The 17,166-nt window shown below is 37.8% G+C and overlaps 1 protein-coding gene and 1 pseudogene across 3 annotated transcripts in view; one reads left to right on the top strand and one right to left on the bottom strand.

Moving 5' to 3' along the window:
• The window catches only part of Nipbl (NIPBL cohesin loading factor), a 162,544-nt gene that overhangs the window by 20,261 nt on the left and 125,117 nt on the right, over positions 1 to 17,166 (top strand). The gene's annotated exons all lie outside the window — the stretch shown is intronic.
• Positions 15,852 to 16,491, bottom strand: LOC100771978 (annotated as a pseudogene).

Below are 17,166 nucleotides of genomic sequence, written 5' to 3'. Positions count from 1 at the left end.
CCTCAGTTTTTCTTTGTACATATGGAAGTGGAATTTTTAGATTGTACAATATCAATAAAAATCATGAGAAGCTGTCAGACTGTTTTCTGGTGTAGTTGTGCCATTTTACATTTCTGACAAGATTCTAATTTCCTTAAATTTTTGCTGATACTTCTTTAATTTTTTTTTAACATTTAGTAATTTTGTGTGTATGGCAAAGGGAGGGGGGGTACCATAGCACACATGTAGAAAACAGCTTGCAGGAATTAATCCTCCTCTTTTTTACCTGTGGGTTCCAGGAATCCAACTCAGGTCATCAAGGTTGGCCAAAAGTGCCTTTACCCACTAAGCCATCTCACCAGCCTTCCTGGTACTTGTTATCTGACTTTGTCCATTTTTAAATTGGCTTATCAGTGTTTTTAGTATTACAGTGTTTAAAAAAAAAAGGACAAGTCTCCTCACATGTGAAGTATTTCTCACATTCTATTTGTTCTTGTTGTCCCCTCTTTGGTTGCTTATGTTTAGGGTGTCATATCTAAGAAAGCACTGGGTAATCCTAGACATGAAGAATTACCCCTATTCTGGCTCTTACATTTAAGTCTCTAGTTCATATTAATTTTTTTTTTGCACATAGTGTATAATAGACCCAACTTCAGCCTTCTACATGTACTACGGTTGTCCATCATGATTTATGAAAAGATTCTTTATATCGACTGAATGGCAGCCTTTACACTCTTGTCAAAAATATTTCGAATCAAAGCATGGTGATGCATATCTTTAATCCTAGTACTTGATAATCTGAGATAGGAGGACCAGTCCATACTGAGTCATATGGTTGTCTTTTACATTTATAGGAATTATAAGGTCAAATCAATTTTTACAAAATACGCAGTTGTGATTTGGTTACGGATTTGTTATCTGTGGATCTGTTAGGGGGAAGAGTGTCATTACAATGGGAAGTCTCCCATCTGTGAGCGGGGGGTGGGGGGGTGGGGATGGCTTTCCTTCTTTTAAGCTTTAATGTCTTTCAACTTTTTTTTTTCAGTTAGAAATGTGTTATACTTCTTTGCCTGCCAACAGTGGTTCTGAGATGGTTTTCTTGTTTGCCCAGTCCTACTCCTTTGTAACCTGAACAAACGTGAGCACATGAAGAGGAAGACTAGATGGCTTGTGGAAGAAATTGTAGCCACTTAGGTCAATATGTCTGTTTGCTGTTATTTAAATATAACATAGAACTCCAGTATTTAAAAGCGGTTTTTGCTGTCTGAATAAGCTACCACAGGTATTTGTTGCAGGAATAAATAACTAAATGACATATGCACATCCAAAAAAGATGCCCAGCTGACTAGCAGTTAGGGAAATAAAGAGTAAAACTCTGACTAACCTATATGTTGTTGATCAAGGATTAAATAAAATGAAAAATCCTTACTCAAAGTCCAAGAGCAAGTTTTTGTTTCCATACTCAATGATATTGCTACTCTTACTACTGACTTTTAGATTTGTAATAGAGAAAGCAATTGGTGGGGTAGTTCATGCCTTTTCTCCTTTTAAACATTTGTCAACTGTTATTCATTCTCATATTCAACACTCTTGAAAATACTCAGAAAGACAATTTTTATTTTATTGTTGAAGAAATTGGAGCTTAGGATATTAGCAATTTGCTTGTGGTCTGGCTTGAAACAAGAGGAAGAATTTGATGCTAACTTTTCTAAAATCTAGCCTTGAACTTGTAGTTGCTGTACTATTACTGCTTCTCCATTACCTTTAAAGAGCTTGTGCCAAAGTTGGTTATATTAAACATAGTACTCTTTGGATCCTGAAGCCACATTAAATAAAATTTAATGCAGAATTTAAAATTGAAGTTTGATTTTATTTAGAAAATTCTCACATTGTTGTATTTCAAAAATCAGATAAAGGATTTGCCCTTTGTTTTAATGCTGTTGAATTAGTCAGGATTTCAAGTGTTCTTAATTTTGAGAATTGGGTACTTGAAACTCAGTCAAGATTTGCAGCCAGAAGTCACTAACTTGGTAAAAGAAGTTCTGATAGAGCCCTTTTTATGGTTTCATGGAATTAGGAATAGGTAAAGTTAAAAGAGTTAACTCCAGTTGTTTTCTCTTTATTGAAATTTCTGTATACTTTAAATCTTTTTTGCATAAAAAATGTAATATAACCAGGCTGTGGTGATGCACAACACTTAAGAGGCACAGACAGAGGCAGGTGGATCCTTGCAAGTTCAAAGCCAGCCTGGTCTACAGTGCAAGCTCCAGGACAGCCAGGGTTACACAAAGAAACCCTGTCTTGAAAAATTTTAAAAATTTAGAAATGTAATATAATTGTCTTAAAGATTAATACTTGTTGTGGGTTGTTTGTTTGTTTGAGACAGGGTTTCTCTGTTTAGCCCTGGCTGTCCTGAAACTTTCTTTGTAGACCGACCAGTCTGGCCTTGAACTCAAAGATCTACTTGCCTCTGCCTCCTGAGTGCTGGGATTAAAGCTGTCAGCCACCACTGCCTTGTTTGGGGTTTTTAATTGCATTTTGATGTAAGTTTCATATTTTGCTTTGTCTGTCCTGTGTGGTTCCCTTTCCTTGGGAATCTGGAATTCGATAGAAACCATTCTTAATTTGGTTTGTTGAATGTTTGAACACTTTGAACTTCATAGAAGAAAATTTAGCTTAAAGAAATTCCCAAAACTTTGGGTGTCATGGTCCCATAAAAATGAATTTTTAGGGGGCTAGCAAGGTGGGTGGCTAGGCATGTAGTTGAGTTTTTTGTGCAGACCTGGTGGCCCGGAACCCCTAATATTTTTTTTTTCCAGTTTTAAGCAGCAGTCATCCTTTCTGTGACTATATACTTAATCATTTCAGGCAACCTGCTTTTCCTTTCTTTTTTCATTAACAACTACATATTCCATTTTTTTAAATCTCACTTGAAATATCTCCTCCACTGTAAATTACCTTCTTAGTTATTATTTTTTTATTTTAGGCCCAAGGTGAATTAAGCCTTTTTCTCTGTTACCAAATATTACTTATTTTTTAAGTGTCTATATTACTCTGTTTGTGTGTATACTGCTGTGTGCCTGGTACCCTCAGAGGTCAGAAAAGGGTGTCAGATCCATGGTTGTGAGCTGCAACGTGGGTATTGGGAACTGAACTTAGGGCCTCTGCAAAAGTCACAAGTGTTCTTAACCCTAAGCTAACTCTCCGGCCCTGTTATGAGTAGTACTTCTAAAGCTATATATATGCAGAGTTGAAAAACCTGTTAGTACTCAGATAACATCATCCTAGATTATATCATCAGGTAAATGGATCAGAACTTGTTTTCAGTACTCTTTTCTTTTTTAAATACTATGATAGAGTGGGAGGTACTTCATGCCTTAGTTGATAATTACATTAGTGATACTTCTATTTTGTTTATAGAATGCATAAGGATCTAAACAAAAGTCTGTTTTCTTTACAACTTGGAAAATAGAAAACATATTTACTAAAACTTTTAATTTCTTCTTTTTTAATAGTGATAATGGTACATGCTGGCTCTGCTTTGTCACTAGACGCAGGTGCTTGGTGGTGGCTGGCTTAGGCCAGAATGAGTATACAGTGCCCAGCTATGAATGGGAGTCGTAACCAATACAGTGGTAGCAGTCAGACTAACCGTTGCTGCTAAGGGGTTTGCAGACTGTTGGAGCCTCAAGTAAAACTAGTTTTTCAAAGTCTACCAAAATAACAGGAGGCCACATCAGTGTTAGTTGAAAGCCCTACAGCCAAAAAAAGAAAAAAGAAAAGACTATAAATGCTCATTGACAAATCATGTTATTAAACTACCCAGACAATGGACGGTCTCCTTATACAGCAGCCAAAAGCTATGGACTTACTAGAAAGTCAAGCTAAAAAATGCAGGAAATGTATGATAAATTTTAAGTCCCTATTAGTCTTGTATGAGTGAGTACCACTTTTTGTGATAAAAATGCCTTAGAACTACAAAAAAAATAGGATAATAGTCATAGCAATAATGGTAATTGTATCATTTCATTACAATTCTTTGAGTTAAAAATTTAAGATTATCTCTACATATCAGAAACTACTGATTACAAAGAATGTGATTCTCACAAGTGATAAGAAAAAGAAGTTTCACAAGTTCAAAGTCACTGTAATTAACAACAAATGATGCACGCTCCTAAGTTTTGTAAGACTTAAGTTCCTTGAGGCCAGGAGTGTAATATCATATTTCTGCATTGTTACCAGTACCTAGCACAGTGTCAGCCATATAGTATATGCTAATTGTGTGTATTTTGTTTTGTTTTGTGATCAAAATTCTAAGAAGTAGATTAGTCCTAGCTGTCTTTTGACCCAAGAATTTTTGTTTTTCAATGATTTTTCCCCCCCTCTTTGCTTTGGAATACTGATTTTTCTCTATTTGGCAGGAAACCTAACAAATTTTTATTAGTCTTTTAAATTTCAAGATAATTGCATCTTTTTATAAAGCCTTCTTTGTCTTTTTGAAATAGGACTTGTCTTTTTCACACATACACCCTTTCCATCTCTCTTCCTTTCATTACAATGCCTATTATATCATGTTACAGTTGCCTTCTTTCTCTAGCCTAGGAACCCTTGAGAGACTTTTCTTTCTCCTCTTAATCAGCATCAAGGATGGTTTCAGGCACTTAGTAGCTGCTCAGTAAATATTTGAGGTAACTAATTCATACAGACCAGCTAAAAATAGACTTTGTTTAATGGTGAAGCATTTATTTAAATATTGTCTACTCTGACTTGCTTTTTGGTTTTATGCTATTCCTTCCTTTATAACAGTCCTCTGGACTGCTGCTTTTCAGCTGTATGAATGTTTAAGGAGATACTGCATAGTCCCAGCATTGCTGTTAGCATTTTCTTTATTTTTGACAGTTCTTTGTATGCAGTGTATTGTGTTCATATTCCCTTCTCCCATTACCTTTTCTTATTCCCATTCCCATACCCCCTGTGTATTTGCAGTTTCTAAGAAAATTACATCTTTATTCTTTGGAATGAAACTTGAAAAGGGAGGGAATTCAAATAATGAAAGAAATGGCCAGATGTATGAGAATAAACAAATTTTTAAGAATTTTAGATTAAAAATATTCAGTTAAACTATGAAATCTTAAACAGAAAATATAAACATAGATTATATCTGCTTTTACACATGTAAAACACATGTAAGTATAATTGTTCGTAAGATTCAGTTGAAATAATGTAAATAGAAATGTTCCTAAATAGAATAATTCTAATGTTAGGATATGGAAAATGTAAGAATTGGTTATTTTTCTGTTGCTGTGACAAAACACCGCGACCACAACAACTTGTAAAAGAAAGAGTTTATTTGGGCTTATGGTTCCAGGAAGAGTCCATTGTTGTTGGGAGGCATGGCAGCAAACAACAGAAGCTCCATTTGAACCATAAGCAGAGAGTACAAACTAAAAATGGCTCAATTCCTTGAACTGTCAAAGTCTACCTTCAAAGTCCTCCTCCAGCAAGACCACTCACTCCTTCTAAACCTAGCCACACAGCACTATCAACTGGGGACCAAATATTCACATGCCCAAGACTTTGGGGGACATTTATTATTCAAACCACTACAGATTCCATAGATAAAGTGGCTTTGTTTGTTTAAGACTTTTAAAATTCCTAGCACTGCCAAACAAAAAGAAAAATACCTTAAGAATAGTATGAGATGCAGATGCTCTTGGTCATCTTTAGCATAACAGTGTTCTCCAGCAATCTCAGCACTCAGGATGCTGAGGCTGAGGGAGGGGAAGCTCCAGGCATAGTGAGTTCAGAGGCAGCCCAAGCTATTTACCGAGACCCTATCACTAAAACAAACAAAACATCTAAAAACCTTTGTTGGTTATCAGTTGTTGTGTAACAAGTTACTTCAATATTAAACATCTTAAAACAGTATTTGTTATCTCAATTAATGTAAACCAGGAAAACTGAGCGTGGTGTGTTCTTACTTAGAGTGTCTTAAAAAGTTATGTTTTTAATACTGATACGCCTGTGGTGGTGGTGGTTATGGTCATAACAGGATTGAACCCACAGAAAAATCAGTTTCCAAACTTACATTCTTGGCTTTTGGTGTGCCTCAGATTGTTTTTATTGGCTAGATACTGGAGTTCCTTGCCAAATGAGCCTCACCTTAAGAGTGACTGGCTTATGAAAGGCTAAGTGACTTCCAGCAGATTAAGGGAGGGCAGCATGGCAGAAGCCTTTCCCTTTGTGAGTTTGTAACCTGCCATTACTTTGCTGTATTCTGATTTTTAGAAGCAAACAGTTAAGTCCTGTGTACAAAGTAAGGATGTTGCATAAGGGCACAAGTAGCAGGAAGATGGCATCATAAGGGACCATCTTAGAGCACACCCATCACAGATGCCCAATGAAATTGATATGAGGGTTTCAGTATTGCAAAAGTAAAAATTAATTAAAATACCTAGTGAGTTGGTCATATACCAGGGATAGGAATGTGTTGTTCACCAGGAAATAATAGAGGGAAGGTAACAGGGAATAACTTTGAATAAAGTAATTATTGAGACAATGTTACTATCATCCCTGTGTGTGTAGGATCAGTTCCCCTTGTGCTACCTAGGTCTTTCTCATGTATGTGTTGTGACATAAATATTTTCCTGGTTAATGGACACCCACTAATGGAGATTCCTACTTGAAAGTATAGGACTTAGTAGGAGAACTATGAGCATAAAAGCCTGCCAGTTGCTTCTCAGGTCAGAATTAGACTTGAATGTGGCCTATTTATCGAGTATATGTTAATATATATTACTATGTGATATATATCTAGAATATGTAGTGAACATACATAAAATATACAAAACAATTTCAAGAAGTGATAATGTTACTAGTAATGTTATAATTAGTTGGGACTTTTAAGATTAATTTTAATAAAAATGGGTTTGTTGTGGTTTTGCTGTTTGGTTTTGGGATTTTGTTTGTTTGTTGGTTTTTGTTTTTTGGTTTGTTTGTTTGTTTTGAGACAGGGTTTCTTTGTGTAGCTTTGTAGACTAGGCTGGCCTTGAACTCACAGAGATCCACATGCTTCTGCCTCCCAAGTGCTGGGATTTAAAGGCATTCACCACCACCGCCCAGCTGTTTGGTTGGTTTTTAAGGCAGTGTCACTAGCCCTAGCTGTCTGGAACTTGCTACATAGTCCAGGCTGACTTTGAGGTCACAGAAATTCACTTGCCTCTGCTTCTCAAATGCTGAGATTAAAGGAATGTGTCACAGCACCCAGCAACAAGAATGTTTTTATGTTAACGATGGTCTTGGTTGCTGATTATATAGTTTCCCATCTTGTTAAAACCATTGTGTTGTTCTGGGGAAGTAAATTATTGGTAGACTATAACCAGAGTTCCACCTCCAGCATCACATAAATCAATCAATGTGTTGCCTTTTAGACTTGTGTGTGTGTGTGTGTGAGAGAGAGAGAGAGAGAGAGAGAGAGAGAGAGAGAGAGAGAGAGAGAGAGAGAGAGAGAGAGAGAGAGAGAGAGAGAGATAAGACTGCCCTGGATAGCAGGATAGTGATTTAAAGGGTTTTCAAATTTACTGTTATTGGGTATTTTATGGGGAGGGCACATGTGCCATGAGCACACAGGATGTTCTTTGTGGATTTCTGTCCTTTTTTTACATGGGTTCTACAGATCAAGCTCAAATTACCAGGCTCACAGGGCAAGTACTTGTCTGTTGAGTGGAGGCCCAAGTATGGTTATTTTCTTATCCAACCACTAACACTAAAAATGACTTATTGGAGGCTGGAGAGATCTCAGTCAGTAAAGAGCTTATCATGAAATCTGATTTCAGATCTGAATTCAGATACCCCATATCCACGTGAGGTATGGTGGTAGTTGTTGTGGCTTCAGTACTAGAAAAGAAGCAGATATAATGAGGGAGACAATGTACCTTTGACCTCTGGCTTGCCTTTATGTGCATGTATACTTACATGAGTGTGTGTATGTGTGCATGTGCGTGTACATGCGTACACACACACAAATAAATAAATAATAAATTAGAGAGTGAGGCAGAGGATGAAAGGTTCAGGCATTATGCTGGCCTGCCCCTGTTACCTGGTGGAACAGGCAGTACCCTGGTCAGCCCAAGGTTCCATGGGAACTAAGTCTGCACGCAGATACAGAGGACCCCTTTAAAAGACAGGTCCCTGCCCATTTACGCTCTCTGTTTCCTCTCTCTGTTTCCCTGCTCTGTTTCCTCTCAGCTTCCTTTCTACTCTCTCTCACACCTATGCGCTCTCTCTATGGCGACCGGCCTTGGCGGTCAGCCATTTACCCTGTTGCTCTTCTCTTAGTCTCCCTACTCTGCCGGGCCATATAATAAACATGTCTTATGTCTCATGTCTCAGCATTCCTCTTCTTTTTAAACAAAAGAATAACATTTTGGCGCCCAACGTGGGGCTCTGTTTCCTCTCTCTGTTTCTCTGCTCTGTTTCCTCTCAGCTTCCTTTCTACTCTCTCTCACACCTATGCGCTCTCTCTATGGCAACCGGCCATGGCGGTCAGCCATTACCCTGTTCCTCTTCTCTTAGTCTCCCTACTCTGCTGGGCCTTATAATAAACTTATAGTCAATATGTCTCATGTCTCAGTATTTCCCCTTTTCTTCTTTTTAAACAAAAGAATAACAGAGGATATAGCCAGTGATAGTGTCGTCAGTCCTGTCTGTGTACCCAGGATCAGTGTTAAGTATTGTAAAAAAAAAAAAAAAAAAATGGAAAAAAATAAAAAGAAACTCTCTTGCCAGAACAAAATTTGTTTTACTTACTGTTAGTACCTTAAGATTATTGATTTAGATAAGGAAATGAGGTGAAATTTTAATCAAATAGACTAATCTCTTCCACCAATAGTTTCCTTTTAACCATTTGCCCTGATTAAATAAAACAATTGACTATAACTTGAAATTTTGTTTTATTGGGGTTTCTTACTAAGTCTTTAGTAGATGCAATCACTAGTAGTGTTTTTCTCAATATAGGCATTGAAGAAAGGGGAACTGGGTTGAAAAGTGGTGAGCTTTTAGCATTTTCTAGAACTTTAGTTCTTGGTGAAGTGATTGGTTTTCAGTATCTTGGTGTGGGAAAGTAAGTCCATGAGAAATATGAATGAATTCCTTCTTTCCAGTGCAAAGATAGACTGTAGTATATTTAGGTTTGGGACTGTATTTTCTTTTTCATGTCTGTGCATATTCCTGTAGGTGTATATGTGGTTGTTGAGAGAGAACAACCTTGAGTGTTGTTCCTCAGGTGCCATTGAAGATAGGATCCCAAGCCCCAGGGATCTCTGTTTCCCTGACTCTGGGATTACATGCATGTACCACTATACAGAGCTTTTAAAGCATTGTGTTCTAGGCATTGAGCTCAGGTCCTCATGCTTGCAAAGGAGCCCTTTACAACTGAGCTGTTTCCCCAGCACCTTGGCAGTATTTTCTAATATATTGATTGCTAAAGATGATGTGATATATATGTTTGTGCTGGTGATGATTAGTAAATGTGGATCTCTCTTAGGATTCTGCATTGCTTGGTTAGTTTTCCAGGTCATTCAAGTAGGTAGCAGAGTTTTAAAAAGCACTGTTTTGAGCTTACTCCCAAACTTGCTAGATGTGGATTGTGAATCAGATCCTGAGTAGGGCTTGAGCATTTGCATTTCTTAAAAACTCCCAGATGATGTGATCCTCCTGGCAAGGTTCTACACTGCTAAATGACTTAGATGTAAGTGTAGTGATACCATTATTTCTAACAAATTATTCCAGGGACTAGATAGATGGTTCAGAAGTAATTTTTCCAAGGGCTACAGAGATGACTCAGTGGTTAAGAGCTTTTCCTACTCTTGCTGAGGACAGTTCCAGTGCCAATGTCAGGTAACCTGTAACTCAGATCCAGGAGAATCTGAACTCACTTGCAGACATACACCACACTAATTAAAAATAAAAATAGAGCTTTTAAATTTTATCTGTTAAAAATAGTCTCTATGGTCTTATAACTGTAAACTGTTAGTTTTCATTTATCTTTTCTCATTTAATCTATACAATATCCTTGTAAGATTATTTTACATGTTCATTTTAGGAAATTCATCATAAGCAAAGGAAAATATTAGTTATGTAGTTGCCAGAGATAAAAATAGTATTTGTGCTTAAAATTCCAACTGAAAGTTAAAGCATTAAGAAGTATTCTATCATACGCCTTCTTCCACCTTGTTAAGAAAACAAAATTTTGCAGATTCAGAATATGACTAAAACTACAATGCATTTGCTCAGAAAAGGCCACAAGAAAATGTAAAACCCAGTATTTAGAGTAGGGTGATGGAATCTATCTCCTTTTATATGTAGCTCTAATATTTACAATATAGATATATATTACCTTTACAGTAAGAAATAAAGCTGTAGTCTTAAAAAATGTTTCCAAGGAACAGAGTTGAAGAAAATATGTAAACTAAATAGAAACTTGAGAGTCCATCTGAAAGTCATAACAGTTTCAAGAGAAAGATGAGCACTGTGGTACAGAGTGGTGGTTTGAATGAGAATGACCCCATATAAGCTCATATGCTTGAATGCTTGGTCTGCAGTTAGAAGAACTATTTGGGAAGGATTAGGAGGTGTAGCCTTATTGGAGGAGGTATGTCACTGGGGGTGAGCACTGAGGTTGCAAAAGTCCTTGCCCTTCCTAGTTAGTCCTTCTCCTTTGTCTCCCTCTCCACCTCCTTGTCCCCCAGCCCCCTAAACTGTAAGCAATCCTGCAATAAACTCTTGTTTCTGTAAGTTGCCTTGGTCATGGTGTCTCTTCTTACAGCAATAGAAAAGCAACTAAGACATACAGTTATTTGCAAAAGGAAATTGTCTTAAGAAATAGATATTAAAGATAACCTCTCACAGGTAATTGAAGAACTTTAGGCATTGAAAGATAATCTGTAAGTTCCAATTCAGTTTCTTCCTTCATGTAAGTTGTATACAAAATAGTGTATCTGAATTGTTATGTGGTAATGTGCCATTTATTATGGCTTTTTGGAACCCTCACATACTGAATAACAAAACACCATCGAGGTTTGCTTTAGGTGGCTGAGTGAGAACCACCATTGAGAATTGGTTTGTCTTGGAAAAATGATGGTTAGTGCTTGCTTGCCCTGCTGCCTGCAATTCCTCCCCCCCACCCCCCGCAACCGATAGGTGAATTTCATGTCATATGTCTGTTGATTACAAAAACAAGTATCAGGACTTTGCTCCTCCGCCCCCCCTCGATAATTTAGAAATTCAGAAGAGTAGGAGTTTCAATCTTCTTGGAGTATAATTTTGTCTTCTACTCTTTTAAGTCAAAATTTGAAATAAGCGTTTCTCATGAACCCTATTTCTAAGAATTTAGCCTTAAGAAAATCTGAGAGGCATTTGCTAGAATGTTCATTTGCAGTATGATTATGGGTAAAATATTCGATAATTTTTTAAAAGAACACCAGCTAACCAACAACAAAAATATTCCACCTACCTATACAGTTGTACATAGAGAAATAGTTAATACTATATGTTGATTAAAGAAATAATTGCTTTAGTAGTTTGTACCTCTTCATTTTAAAAAGAAAGAATTTAGTTTTTCAGTGCTCATCATCAAGCTCTTATCTACTGCACAAGCAAAAGCTCTAGCACTGAACTGTATAGAATCATTTGTGTGTCTGTGTTTATGCACATGTGTACACATTGCACATGTCGTAATCAGAAGTAAGGATAGCCTCAGGTGTTTGTTCTGGTCTTCTACCTTGTTTAAGACAGTACCACTTGTTTGCACTACACAAGCCAGGCTGGCTGTCCCACAAGTTGTCAGGGATTCAGGTCCTCCTTCCATCTCACAGTATGAACACTGGAACTACTCCTGCAGCTAGCTTTGTATTAGTTCTTGGGATTCAAACTTATGTTTTCCTGTTTGCATTACAAACAGACACGAGCTATTTCCCCAGTACTCATCTTTGTTTAGTAGTGGGGAAGCAAGTAAAGGAAAAAGGAGATATGGGAGCTGATATTACTATACTTAGGTACTGGTAATCTGTCTTGAAATACAGTAATTATTATATAGGCTAGGACACTGAAGTAATTCTTGAGGAAAAGAGAATATTAAACTACAGAACAAGTTGAAACCAAAACTTAAAAATAGATAAATTTAGGTTAGAAGCCTACATGGTAAGCTGTATTTGAGATAGAGAAATCTATAATGTCTCTTTTTCTAGTATCTTTAAGTATTGGCTTATTTTATTCATTTGGTATTTGTTGTGTGTGTGTGTGTGTGTGTGTGTGTGTGTGTGTGTGTGTGTGTGTGTGTGTATTTGTATAAAGGTTTGAGGTTGATAGCGTGCACATTCCTCAGTTATTCCCCCTATCTTTTGAGACAGTCTCTTGTTGACTCTGGAACTTTTTGGTTTGGCTACACTAGTCAGTAAGCCCAAGGGATCCTCCTTGCCTCTGCCTGGGATCACAAGTGAATGTTATTGTGCCTGGCTTTTACTAAAATGTGTATTCTAAGGAACAGAAGTCAGATCCTTAAGCTTTCAGGGCAAGCACTTTGTTAATTTAGCCATCTCTACTGCTGTTTCTTTTCCTAGAGCTGTGATGATTTTCTGGCAAAAGCAAATCAGTAGAAATGGGGTTCATTTCAGCTCACAGTTCCAGGGTATAGTCTACCACAGTAGAAAAGCTAAGCATTTAGGAGCTTGGAAAAGCTGGCATATTGTACCTACAACCAGGAAGCATGCTGTTGCTTAGCTCTTTTTCCCCAGTTACACAGTCCAGGATCCCAACCAAAGTCTTGCATCATCCGCAGTGGTAAGGGACTCACACCTAAACCAGAGCACTGAAGATAATCCCTGACAGGCATGCCCGGATGTCCATCCAGCCCTGCCTTCTATTTTCTCTCAATTTGAGAAATTCTTGGCTTATCTAACAAGAAAAAATTACTATATTCACATGTCTAGAAGCATTCTATGAAGACTGCAGAATCTAGAAAACATGCTAGAAACTGGTTAGTTAGTAAATATTCCATTTGGAAGACATTGTAGAGAAGACTCAACACATGAAGAACTTTGTCCAAAAGGATGTTCATTAAATTCTGAGTTTGTATCTTAATATCTTTCATCCTTTCAGTTTTAATAAAGGTGTATTTAATGAAGTTTTCTTACGTGTAGGAACATAAAACTGGTTTAGTGTAGTTGGCATAAATTGAATTGGGAGCAAGAATGATTACTTCCTTCATAGTTGTCTTAGGGTTTCTGTTCCTGTAAAGAGACACCATGACTATGGCAACTTTTATAAAGGAAAACATTAATTGGGGTGGCTTACAGTTTCAGAGCTTTAGTCCATTATCATCATGGCAGGTAGCATTCAGGCAGACATGGTGCTGGAGGAATAGCTGAGAGTTCTACATCTTGATCCGCAGGCAATAGGAAATAAACTAGGTGTAGCTTGAACATAGGAGACTTCAAAAGCCCTTCCCCACAATGACATACTTCCTCCAACAAGGCCATACCTACTCCAACAAAACCAGACCTCCTAATAGTGTCACTCCCTATGAGCTTATAAGGACTAATTACACTCAAACTACCACAATACTGACAGTTTCATATATGCATAAACATATACATACATATGCACACATATACATACATGTTCATGTATTTTGATTGTATCCATACACACATTGGTAATTGGATAAATTATTCTTTATTTCTTCCAGCTCTCTTGGCCACTTCCTAGAACATCACTTTCCTACTTTCATGGGTTTATTTAGAGGGTTTTTTGTTGTTTTGTTGTGTTTTATGACCTATTTTCATGAGCATCAGTGTAGGGTTATTTACTGTAGAACGGGCAAATTACCAGTGGCTGTCCAACTGAAGAAAGATTTTCCTCCAGTAGCTGTCAACTGCCAGTCAGAGAGGAGTGGAGCCTCATTAGCCCCTCCCCAAGCTACTCTAATGTGGATTGTAAATGGAGTTCTTAGCTTCATTCTGTGACCTTCAGACAGGCTTTATTTATACAAGCAAGATATTACCACAGTGGATGGCCTGTCTAGTGCAGTTAACTACAGCTTCGGTGCGTTCATGAGTGCAATAGCCATGTCCTGTTCAGGAGACGGTGTTTCACAGCATTTTCCCTCATCCTCTGGCTCTTACATTCTCTCTTCCTTCTTCCATGTTCCCAGAGCCTTGTTGGGGAGGGGGGTTTTGGGGGAGGGAATACTGATATAGATGTACCAGTTAGGGCTGAGCATTTCACAGTCATTTATTCTCAGAACTTTTAACCAGTTATTAGTCTCTGTATTAACCACTGTTCACAGCCAAAACAATCTTCTCTGACCAGGGCTGAGAGAAGCACTGATCTAGAGGTATAAACATAAATCTCCCAGTCATTCCCTCCTGTGGATTAGGCCTCAAATCCAATCTGAAAGCAGTTGGTAACCTTCAAGGGTCTGACATATTGCATTAGTGGACACATCTTTCCTGGCAGGTCATTATTATACACAGACCACTACTGGGTGATACCATTGATAACTTTTCTCTCACATTGGCCTTACACTAAAACTAGCCATCAAGGAAGCTTCTAGCTCAATTTCAACTTGATTTCTCTGTGTCCTGCAGTTAAAAGTATGTGGTATCTTTTGGTAAAGATCTAGTTTGCCAGTGACTTGTGTTGTTTTGAGGGCCTCTGAGATCCCATTAACCATAACAGCTTATGAAGAGGTATCCCGCCCTGGGCATGGGATTTTGTTAATCACGTATGGCTTCTGGAAGCAGTTTTGTCTGTCTACTCATGTAGAGTTAAGTTTATAAAGACCCTCTCTAGGGGTTTTGGTTTCCTTCTAACCTTTTGCATTTGTAAATAATTTTTCTTTCCTGTGACCTTACCTAGATCTTCTTATGACTCTTGTACTTTCTAACTTGTGAAAAAATGGTTTTGTTTGTTTGTTTTAATCAAGCTTATATTCTATTCTGGAAAATCTTCCTAGACTTTCCTAGGGTACACAACTTATTTTGTCTCTTTTCATGGTGCTTAATACTATACCTTCCATATAATATAGAGGCTCATTGAAATTTTCTGTTCAAATTATTTTGAGATTTACATAGGAAAAAGTTAATGAACTTCAAATGTAATAATTATCCCCATTAAATAATTTTTTGACCCAACAAAAAATAAACAAAAGCTGTAAAAAGTGATATCTAAAGACTGAAGTTGGGGAAACAGTGTATTGTAGAAAGCAGCATCAGTGCTTGTCAGTTAGTTAGTGGAGATGTAGATAGGAAATAGAGTTTGACTTTATCCTGCGCTTGAAGGGGAACCGGGAACCATTGAGGGATGAGGAAGTCCTTTGATCAAGCTTGTTTTTAGATAAGTTATACAGTGAAGAAGCTAGCTATAGATGATAAGTCTAAAAGGCAGGAACCCATCTAGACAGTTGAAAAAGAAGAAACTCTAAGGTCCTAAAACAAAGAAAGTATAGTAGGGTAGAAGGGAATATCTTTAAGAAATACAGGTAAAAAGTTAACAGGTTTCTTGGTGCCTTACTTCAAGTGTGGGGTGAAGCAGAGGCAAATTTCCTGACTATGCTTTACAGACTGGATGAAGTATTGACTTTTCAGTTTGAGAAAATGGGAGGAAGAGGATCTGCAGTAACTTTGTGGCTGAAGTGAGTTTTGAATATAATCAAGTTGAATTGTATGTAAAACAGTCAAAAGATGTCTGGTAGTCAACTGTATTTCTCTGGAAAGGCTGAAAGTCATCAACATGTGGATTCAAAGTGGGAGTGGCTTGTGTTTGTGGTAAGAAAACATGAAAAGTAGTTTTTTTTTCTTTTGGTTTCAGACATTTTTTTTTCAGTTCATTTCCATAAAAACATAATATAAAAGGCAATGCCACCATCTTCCCCTCCTGGGGGTGTTCCATCAAATTGGTCTAAGCTGCTGCAGTGATTCATAGCTCATCATGAGATCTGTGCAGGGCATGGACACAGAGATCTGTTCGTTTACTGCAAAGTTTGTCTTTAACATTGTCAGACTCTCGGGAAAAGAATTCAATAAGCTCATCTTCATATTCCCCCACAATGCTCTCACACGCAAGCTTGAGGGTGCCACTGATATCTGAATCGATTCGGATGCCCTGGATGCACTGGATTCTCCGGCCCACAACGCGTACATAGTTCTTGCGGTGTGTAGAAGGGTCAATTTGTTCCCCATACTCCTTCATGCGGTCACACACCTCCTCGAGCAACTCTGTGAGGTGGGCTTCTGAGCGGGCGTAAGGGACCTCCACAACTGACTGGCTGCCGTCTGGATTGATCCGGAAGGATCCCATCTGAATGGTCTTCTTGGGGTCCACTCGGGAAATTTCCCATTCTAATTCATCTACCAGAGCCCTGCAAACTCCACAGTGTAGATCCTGGCTCCTTCGAGCTCAAGCAGTTCCCAGCAGGACCCCCAGAAGTAGGGCCAGCCAACCCCAGCCTTTCATCAAGCTTGCTCCACCTCTGCTCCCATGGCCGCCGTGGCCCAGGCACTGGGAAGCCACCGGACTCTCACTTTGTTTTCTGTGACTCCCCGAAAAGTAGTTTTCAGTCAGTCAGTCAGTCTCCCCACCACCACTACCCTCTCCTTCTTCTACTCTTCTCCCCACTGGACCAGAAGACGTGTTATGATTTACTTTTTTTCCTTCTAATTTTTTACATATAATTTCTTTCAACCTAAGTCATGAGAAGAAAAAAAAATCAAAGCAGTGTAAAATTGATGAAAACCATAAAATAACTGATACTAATGCTTCACAAATATCAGCATCTTGAAAGATTAAAGATACGGGTAGAAAACTTCCAGATTCAAAGAGACTTTTAAAAGAGATACAACTAAATGCAACTTGATCATTGATTGGTTGATCCTGAATTATGCTTCTAGAATACACTATTGGGACAGCTGCGGAAATTTAAATGTGGACTGAACATTAGAAAGTACTGTCGGTTAAATTTAGTGTGATCATTTATTGTTACTTAGAAGAGAATGATTGCTTTTTTTAGGATAGAGTTCCATGATATAATCACTTCAGGGTTTAAGTCTGTATTGTCCAGACTGAACTGAAACCTCTGTCTGTACTCAAGTGCTATATCAAGTGATATAGCAGTATATCAACTTTTCAAGT

The sequence above is a fragment of the Cricetulus griseus genome, chromosome 2 (genome assembly GCF_003668045.3).
Source record: "Cricetulus griseus strain 17A/GY chromosome 2, alternate assembly CriGri-PICRH-1.0, whole genome shotgun sequence".
NCBI lineage: Eukaryota > Metazoa > Chordata > Mammalia > Rodentia > Cricetidae > Cricetulus > Cricetulus griseus.
This window is presented reverse-complemented; position numbering and strand designations above follow the sequence as displayed.